Source organism: Saccostrea cucullata, unplaced genomic scaffold (assembly GCF_032062105.1).
Source record: "Saccostrea cucullata isolate Sc308-1 unplaced genomic scaffold, CSIRO_AGI_Scuc_v1 ctg22084, whole genome shotgun sequence".
Taxonomy (NCBI): domain Eukaryota; kingdom Metazoa; phylum Mollusca; class Bivalvia; order Ostreida; family Ostreidae; genus Saccostrea; species Saccostrea cuccullata.
In genome coordinates this window covers 3,753-12,430 of record NW_026940639.1, presented here as the reverse complement: position 1 = coordinate 12,430, position 8,678 = coordinate 3,753, and the positions used below count along the sequence as shown (strand labels likewise).

At 33.3% G+C, this 8,678-nt stretch overlaps 1 long non-coding RNA gene across 1 annotated transcript; it reads right to left on the bottom strand.

Annotated features, from left to right (window-relative positions):
- Window positions 1-17: 17 nt before the first annotated feature.
- On the bottom strand, window positions 18-8,414 carry LOC134255909 (uncharacterized). The gene is made up of 5 exons (XR_009989630.1): window positions 7,523-8,414; window positions 6,089-6,202; window positions 4,633-4,746; window positions 1,725-3,291; window positions 18-381 (listed from the first exon to the last, which is right to left on the bottom strand). It is a non-coding gene; the product is annotated as an uncharacterized LOC134255909 (long non-coding RNA).
- Window positions 8,415-8,678: the final 264 nt, after the last annotated feature.

Here is an 8,678-nt window from a genome sequence, read left to right as displayed (position 1 = left end):
TACATATTCTCATTTGCGATCAATTAAATTGAAGGTCATGACCTTGCGAAGCTTCCATTTTTGACATGACGTCACACTTTGATGTCACAATGCAGTTGCGTCATAATGTAAAATAACAACTTTAGCCCCTGAATCCTTATCATATGTATAAATTCTATGGAACATGTATCTAATAGGCATTATGCCTTACACAGTGTCAACTTGAGATTATATTGTATGGTTAACTACATAAATTAAAACAAATAAAGCAATTTTCTATGAACTTACATGCAAATAAATGTGGGAAATGTCATCAAATGCTACTCCTTAAGGGTGCAAAACACAGTTTTATGTATGACGTTATCAGGACGTTACTTGGTGAGGGACAAGCAAAACTGACCCCTATAAAAAAATAAAATGGAGGCTTGTTACATAGACTTCTGCATATCAATGGAAAGATAAAATTGTGAATTTTGTAAATATCCAACTATAATACATTCATCAATTACTACTAGGGGGTATTTGACACCTGAAATATGGGGGATATTGGGTTGTTTATGCATCCATTTTCAGTGCACCTATGCATTTTTAACCCCCCTGCTCAACAAAAACAGAAAAAATCAGACAAAATAAGTTGTATGCATTTCACAGAACAAGTCCTAAGGTTTTCTTTTAGTGTGCTTTCAGGGTACATTTTCCACCTCATGAAAGAGCTACATTACCTGCTAATTGACTCATGCAATTCTGCACATGTGAAAACCGGATGTTTTGGGAGTTATCTCCCCTTATTAAAAAGTCTCATAATTTTTTTTTTCTAAAAATGAATGCACATTTTTTTCTTTAAATATTAAGATAAGATTCTACTTTATGTGAATAAAAACAAAAATGATGCAGTTTTCATCTAGACTCCTATAAATAGCAGGAAAATCCCTACCCAGCATGCTTCTCTCTGGGAAAAACCCCCTGGATTTTATACGAAACTGTGTTTAGCTACCTTAAAGGAAATAATTTTTTTTTGCAATTCACTTTTTTGTATTTAGGTGCAAAGAGGACAGAATTCCAAACATTTTGGTGCATAAATTGTTGAATTTGGTCCAGAAATGGGCAAGTAATTGTAAATTTAGTATTACATGTCTACGACATCGGTCGACGCATAAAACAGGACTTCGAAGAGAAATTCAAACCTAACCGAATCAGCTCACACAATAATTTTATTTTTCTTCAATTTAAAAAACACAAAGTATGAAATATACAGTATTTGAATATCAATAAAATGTTACATTATAAATTTTTTGAAAAGCTGCCAAACAATTTTTACAGATATTGCTAGTTTCTGTATAAACAAGGGGGGGGGGGGGGGGGGGGCTAATTGGAAATAGTCACTGTCTTAAATCAGAAGATTGCCTCAAAAATCTGGATGGTGTCACCCTAACTAGATACTCAATAGTTCTATGTCACATGTATATCTATACAGAAGATACATATTCTCATTTGCGATCAATTAAATTGAAGGTCATGACCTTGCGAAGCTTCCATTTTTGACATGACGTCACACTTTGATGTCACAATGCAGTTGCGTCATAATGTAAAATAACAACTTTAGCCCCTGAATCCTTATCATATGTATAAATTCTATGGAACATGTATCTAATAGGCATTATGCCTTACACAGTGTCAACTTGAGATTATATTGTATGGTTAACTACATAAATTAAAACAAATAAAGCAATTTTCTATGAACTTACATGCAAATAAATGTGGGAAATGTCATCAAATGCTACTCCTTAAGGGTGCAAAACACAGTTTTATGTATGACGTTATCAGGACGTTACTTGGTGAGGGACAAGCAAAACTGACCCCTATAAAAAAATAAAATGGAGGCTTGTTACATAGACTTCTGCATATCAATGGAAAGATAAAATTGTGAATTTTGTAAATATCCAACTATAATACATTCATCAATTACTACTAGGGGGTATTTGACACCTGAAATATGGGGGATATTGGGTTGTTTATGCATCCATTTTCAGTGCACCTATGCATTTTTAACCCCCCTGCTCAACAAAAACAGAAAAAATCAGACAAAATAAGTTGTATGCATTTCACAGAACAAGTCCTAAGGTTTTCTTTTAGTGTGCTTTCAGGGTACATTTTCCACCTCATGAAAGAGCTACATTACCTGCTAATTGACTCATGCAATTCTGCACATGTGAAAACCGGATGTTTTGGGAGTTATCTCCCCTTATTAAAAAGTCTCATAATTTTTTTTTTCTAAAAATGAATGCACATTTTTTTCTTTAAATATTAAGATAAGATTCTACTTTATGTGAATAAAAACAAAAATGATGCAGTTTTCATCTAGACTCCTATAAATAGCAGGAAAATCCCTACCCAGCATGCTTCTCTCTGGGAAAAACCCCCTGGATTTTATACGAAACTGTGTTTAGCTACCTTAAAGGAAATAATTTTTTTTTGCAATTCACTTTTTTGTATTTAGGTGCAAAGAGGACAGAATTCCAAACATTTTGGTGCATAAATTGTTGAATTTGGTCCAGAAATGGGCAAGTAATTGTAAATTTAGTATTACATGTCTACGACATCGGTCGACGCATAAAACAGGACTTCGAAGAGAAATTCAAACCTAACCGAATCAGCTCACACAATAATTTTATTTTTCTTCAATTTAAAAAACACAAAGTATGAAATATACAGTATTTGAATATCAATAAAATGTTACATTATAATTTTTTGAAAAGCTGCCAAACAATTTTTACAGATATTGCTAGTTTCTGTATAAACAAGGGGGGGGGGGGGGGGTCTAATTGGAAATAGTCACTGTCTTAAATCAGAAGATTGCCTCAAAAATCTGGATGGTGTCACCCTAACTAGATACTCAATAGTTCTATGTCACATGTATATCTATACAGAAGATACATATTCTCATTTGCGATCAATTAAATTGAAGGTCATGACCTTGCGAAGCTTCCATTTTTGACATGACGTCACACTTTGATGTCACAATGCAGTTGCGTCATAATGTAAAATAACAACTTTAGCCCCTGAATCCTTATCATATGTATAAATTCTATGGAACATGTATCTAATAGGCATTATGCCTTACACAGTGTCAACTTGAGATTATATTGTATGGTTAACTACATAAATTAAAACAAATAAAGCAATTTTCTATGAACTTACATGCAAATAAATGTGGGAAATGTCATCAAATGCTACTCCTTAAGGGTGCAAAACACAGTTTTATGTATGACGTTATCAGGACGTTACTTGGTGAGGGACAAGCAAAACTGACCCCTATAAAAAAATAAAATGGAGGCTTGTTACATAGACTTCTGCATATCAATGGAAAGATAAAATTGTGAATTTTGTAAATATCCAACTATAATACATTCATCAATTACTACTAGGGGGTATTTGACACCTGAAATATGGGGGATATTGGGTTGTTTATGCATCCATTTTCAGTGCACCTATGCATTTTTAACCCCCCTGCTCAACAAAAACAGAAAAAATCAGACAAAATAAGTTGTATGCATTTCACAGAACAAGTCCTAAGGTTTTCTTTTAGTGTGCTTTCAGGGTACATTTTCCACCTCATGAAAGAGCTACATTACCTGCTAATTGACTCATGCAATTCTGCACATGTGAAAACCGGATGTTTTGGGAGTTATCTCCCCTTATTAAAAAGTCTCATAATTTTTTTTTTCTAAAAATGAATGCACATTTTTTTCTTTAAATATTAAGATAAGATTCTACTTTATGTGAATAAAAACAAAAATGATGCAGTTTTCATCTAGACTCCTATAAATAGCAGGAAAATCCCTACCCAGCATGCTTCTCTCTGGGAAAAACCCCCTGGATTTTATACGAAACTGTGTTTAGCTACCTTAAAGGAAATAATTTTTTTTTGCAATTCACTTTTTTGTATTTAGGTGCAAAGAGGACAGAATTCCAAACATTTTGGTGCATAAATTGTTGAATTTGGTCCAGAAATGGGCAAGTAATTGTAAATTTAGTATTACATGTCTACGACATCGGTCGACGCATAAAACAGGACTTCGAAGAGAAATTCAAACCTAACCGAATCAGCTCACACAATAATTTTATTTTTCTTCAATTTAAAAAACACAAAGTATGAAATATACAGTATTTGAATATCAATAAAATGTTACATTATAAATTTTTTGAAAAGCTGCCAAACAATTTTTACAGATATTGCTAGTTTCTGTATAAACAAGGGGGGGGGGGGGGGGGTCTAATTGGAAATAGTCACTGTCTTAAATCAGAAGATTGCCTCAAAAATCTGGATGGTGTCACCCTAACTAGATACTCAATAGTTCTATGTCACATGTATATCTATACAGAAGATACATATTCTCATTTGCGATCAATTAAATTGAAGGTCATGACCTTGCGAAGCTTCCATTTTTGACATGACGTCACACTTTGATGTCACAATGCAGTTGCGTCATAATGTAAAATAACAACTTTAGCCCCTGAATCCTTATCATATGTATAAATTCTATGGAACATGTATCTAATAGGCATTATGCCTTACACAGTGTCAACTTGAGATTATATTGTATGGTTAACTACATAAATTAAAACAAATAAAGCAATTTTATATGAACTTACATGCAAATAAATGTGGGAAATGTCATCAAATGCTACTCCTTAAGGGTGCAAAACACAGTTTTATGTATGACGTTATCAGGACGTTACTTGGTGAGGGACAAGCAAAACTGACCCCTATAAAAAAATAAAATGGAGGCTTGTTACATAGACTTCTGCATATCAATGGAAAGATAAAATTGTGAATTTTGTAAATATCCAACTATAATACATTCATCAATTACTACTAGGGGGTATTTGACACCTGAAATATGGGGGATATTGGGTTGTTTATGCATCCATTTTCAGTGCACCTATGCATTTTTAACCCCCCTGCTCAACAAAAACAGAAAAAATCAGACAAAATAAGTTGTATGCATTTCACAGAACAAGTCCTAAGGTTTTCTTTTAGTGTGCTTTCAGGGTACATTTTCCACCTCATGAAAGAGCTACATTACCTGCTAATTGACTCATGCAATTCTGCACATGTGAAAACCGGATGTTTTGGGAGTTATCTCCCCCTATTAAAAAGTCTCATAATTTTTTTTTTCTAAAAATGAATGCACATTTTTTTCTTTAAATATTAAGATAAGATTCTACTTTATGTGAATAAAAACAAAAAAGATGCAGTTTTCATCTAGACTCCTATAAATAGCAGGAAAATCCCTACCCAGCATGCTTCTCTCTGGGAAAAACCCCCTGGATTTTATACGAAACTGTGTTTAGCTACCTTAAAGGAAATAATTTTTTTTTGCAATTCACTTTTTTGTATTTAGGTGCAAAGAGGACAGAATTCCAAACATTTTGGTGCATAAATTGTTGAATTTGGTCCAGAAATGGGCAAGTAATTGTAAATTTAGTATTACATGTCTACGACATCGGTCGACGCATAAAACAGGACTTCGAAGAGAAATTCAAACCTAACCGAATCAGCTCACACAATAATTTTATTTTTCTTCAATTTAAAAAACACAAAGTATGAAATATACAGTATTTGAATATCAATAAAATGTTACATTATAAATTTTTTGAAAAGCTGCCAAACAATTTTTACAGATATTGCTAGTTTCTGTATAAACAAGGGGGGGGGGGGGGGGGGTCTAATTGGAAATAGTCACTGTCTTAAATCAGAAGATTGCCTCAAAAATCTGGATGGTGTCACCCTAACTAGATACTCAATAGTTCTATGTCACATGTATATCTATACAGAAGATACATATTCTCATTTGCGATCAATTAAATTGAAGGTCATGACCTTGCGAAGCTTCCATTTTTGACATGACGTCACACTTTGATGTCACAATGCAGTTGCGTCATAATGTAAAATAACAACTTTAGCCCCTGAATCCTTATCATATGTATAAATTCTATGGAACATGTATCTAATAGGCATTATGCCTTACACAGTGTCAACTTGAGATTATATTGTATGGTTAACTACATAAATTAAAACAAATAAAGCAATTTTCTATGAACTTACATGCAAATAAATGTGGGAAATGTCATCAAATGCTACTCCTTAAGGGTGCAAAACACAGTTTTATGTATGACGTTATCAGGACGTTACTTGGTGAGGGACAAGCAAAACTGACCCCTATAAAAAAATAAAATGGAGGCTTGTTACATAGACTTCTGCATATCAATGGAAAGATAAAATTGTGAATTTTGTAAATATCCAACTATAATACATTCATCAATTACTACTAGGGGGTATTTGACACCTGAAATATGGGGGATATTGGGTTGTTTATGCATCCATTTTCAGTGCACCTATGCATTTTTAACCCCCCTGCTCAACAAAAACAGAAAAAATCAGACAAAATAAGTTGTATGCATTTCACAGAACAAGTCCTAAGGTTTTCTTTTAGTGTGCTTTCAGGGTACATTTTCCACCTCATGAAAGAGCTACATTACCTGCTAATTGACTCATGCAATTCTGCACATGTGAAAACCGGATGTTTTGGGAGTTATCTCCCCCTATTAAAAAGTCTCATAATTTTTTTTTTCTAAAAATGAATGCACATTTTTTTCTTTAAATATTAAGATAAGATTCTACTTTATGTGAATAAAAACAAAAAAGATGCAGTTTTCATCTAGACTCCTATAAATAGCAGGAAAATCCCTACCCAGCATGCTTCTCTCTGGGAAAAACCCCCTGGATTTTATACGAAACTGTGTTTAGCTACCTTAAAGGAAATAATTTTTTTTTGCAATTCACTTTTTTGTATTTAGGTGCAAAGAGGACAGAATTCCAAACATTTTGGTGCATAAATTGTTGAATTTGGTCCAGAAATGGGCAAGTAATTGTAAATTTAGTATTACATGTCTACGACATTGGTCGACGCATAAAACAGGACTTCGAAGAGAAATTCAAACCTAACCAAATCAGCTCACACAATAATTTTATTTTTCTTCAATTTAAAAAACACAAAGTATGAAATATACAGTATTTGAATATCAATAAAATGTTACATTATAAATTTTTTGAAAAGCTGCCAAACAATTTTTACAGATATTGCTAGTTTCTGTATAAACAAGGGGGGGGGGGGGGTTATTGGAAATAGTCACTGTCTTAAATCAGAAGATTACCTCAAAAATCTGGACGGTGTCACCCTAACTGGTCTATGTCACATGTATATACAGAAGATACATATTCTCATTTGCGATCAATTAAATTGAAGGTCATGACCTTGCGAAGCTTCCATTTTTGACATGACGTCACACTTTGATGTCACAATGCAGTTGCGTCATAATGTAAAATAACAACTTTAGCCCCTGAATCCTTATCATATGTATAAATTCTATGGAACATGTATCTAATAGGCATTATGCCTTACACAGTGTCAACCTGAGATTATATTGTATGGTTTACTACATAAATTAAAACAAATAAAGCAATTTTCTATGAACTTACATGCAAATAAATGTGGGAAATGTCATCAAATGCTACTCCTTAAGGGTGCAAAACACAGTTTTATGTATGACGTTATCAGGACGTTACTTGGTGAGGGACAAGCAAAACTGACCCCTATAAAAAAATAAAATGGAGGCTTGTTACATAGACTTCTGCATATCAATGGAAAGATAAAATTGTGAATTTTGTAAATATCCAACTATAATACATTCATCAATTACTACTAGGGGGTATTTGACACCTGAAATATGGGGGATATTGGGTTGTTTATGCATCCATTTTCAGTGCACCTATGCATTTTTAACCCCCCTGCTCAACAAAAACAGAAAAAATCAGACAAAATAAGTTGTATGCATTTCACAGAACAAGTCCTAAGGTTTTCTTTTAGTGTGCTTTTAGGGTACATTTTCCACCTCTTGAAAGAGCTACATTACCTGCTAATTGACTCATGCAATTCTGCACATGTGAAAACCGGATGTTTTGGGAGTTATCTCCCCCTATTAAAAAGTCTCATAATTTTTTTTTTCTAAAAATGAATGCACATTTTTTTCTTTAAATATTAAGATAAGATTCTACTTTATGTGAATAAAAACAAAAAAGATGCAGTTTTCATCTAGACTCCTATAAATAGCAGGAAAATCCCTACCCAGCATGCTTCTCTCTGGGAAAAACCCCCTGGATTTTATACGAAACTGTGTTTAGCTACCTTAAAGGAAATAATTTTTTTTTGCAATTCACTTTTTTGTATTTAGGTGCAAAGAGGACAGAATTCCAAACATTTTGGTGCATAAATTGTTGAATTTGGTCCAGAAATGGGCAAGTAATTGTAAATTTAGTATTACATGTCTACGACATTGGTCGACGCATAAAACAGGACTTCGAAGAGAAATTCAAACCTAACCAAATCAGCTCACACAATAATTTTATTTTTCTTCAATTTAAAAAACACAAAGTATGAAATATACAGTTTTACAGATATTGCTAGTTTCTGTATAAACAAGGGGGGGGGGGGGGGGTCTAATGGGAAATAGTCACTGTCTTAAATCAGAAGATTGCCTAAAAAATCTGGACGGTGTCATCCTAACTAGATACTCAATAGTTCTATGTCACATGTATATCTATACAGAAGATACATATTCTCATTTGCGATCAATTA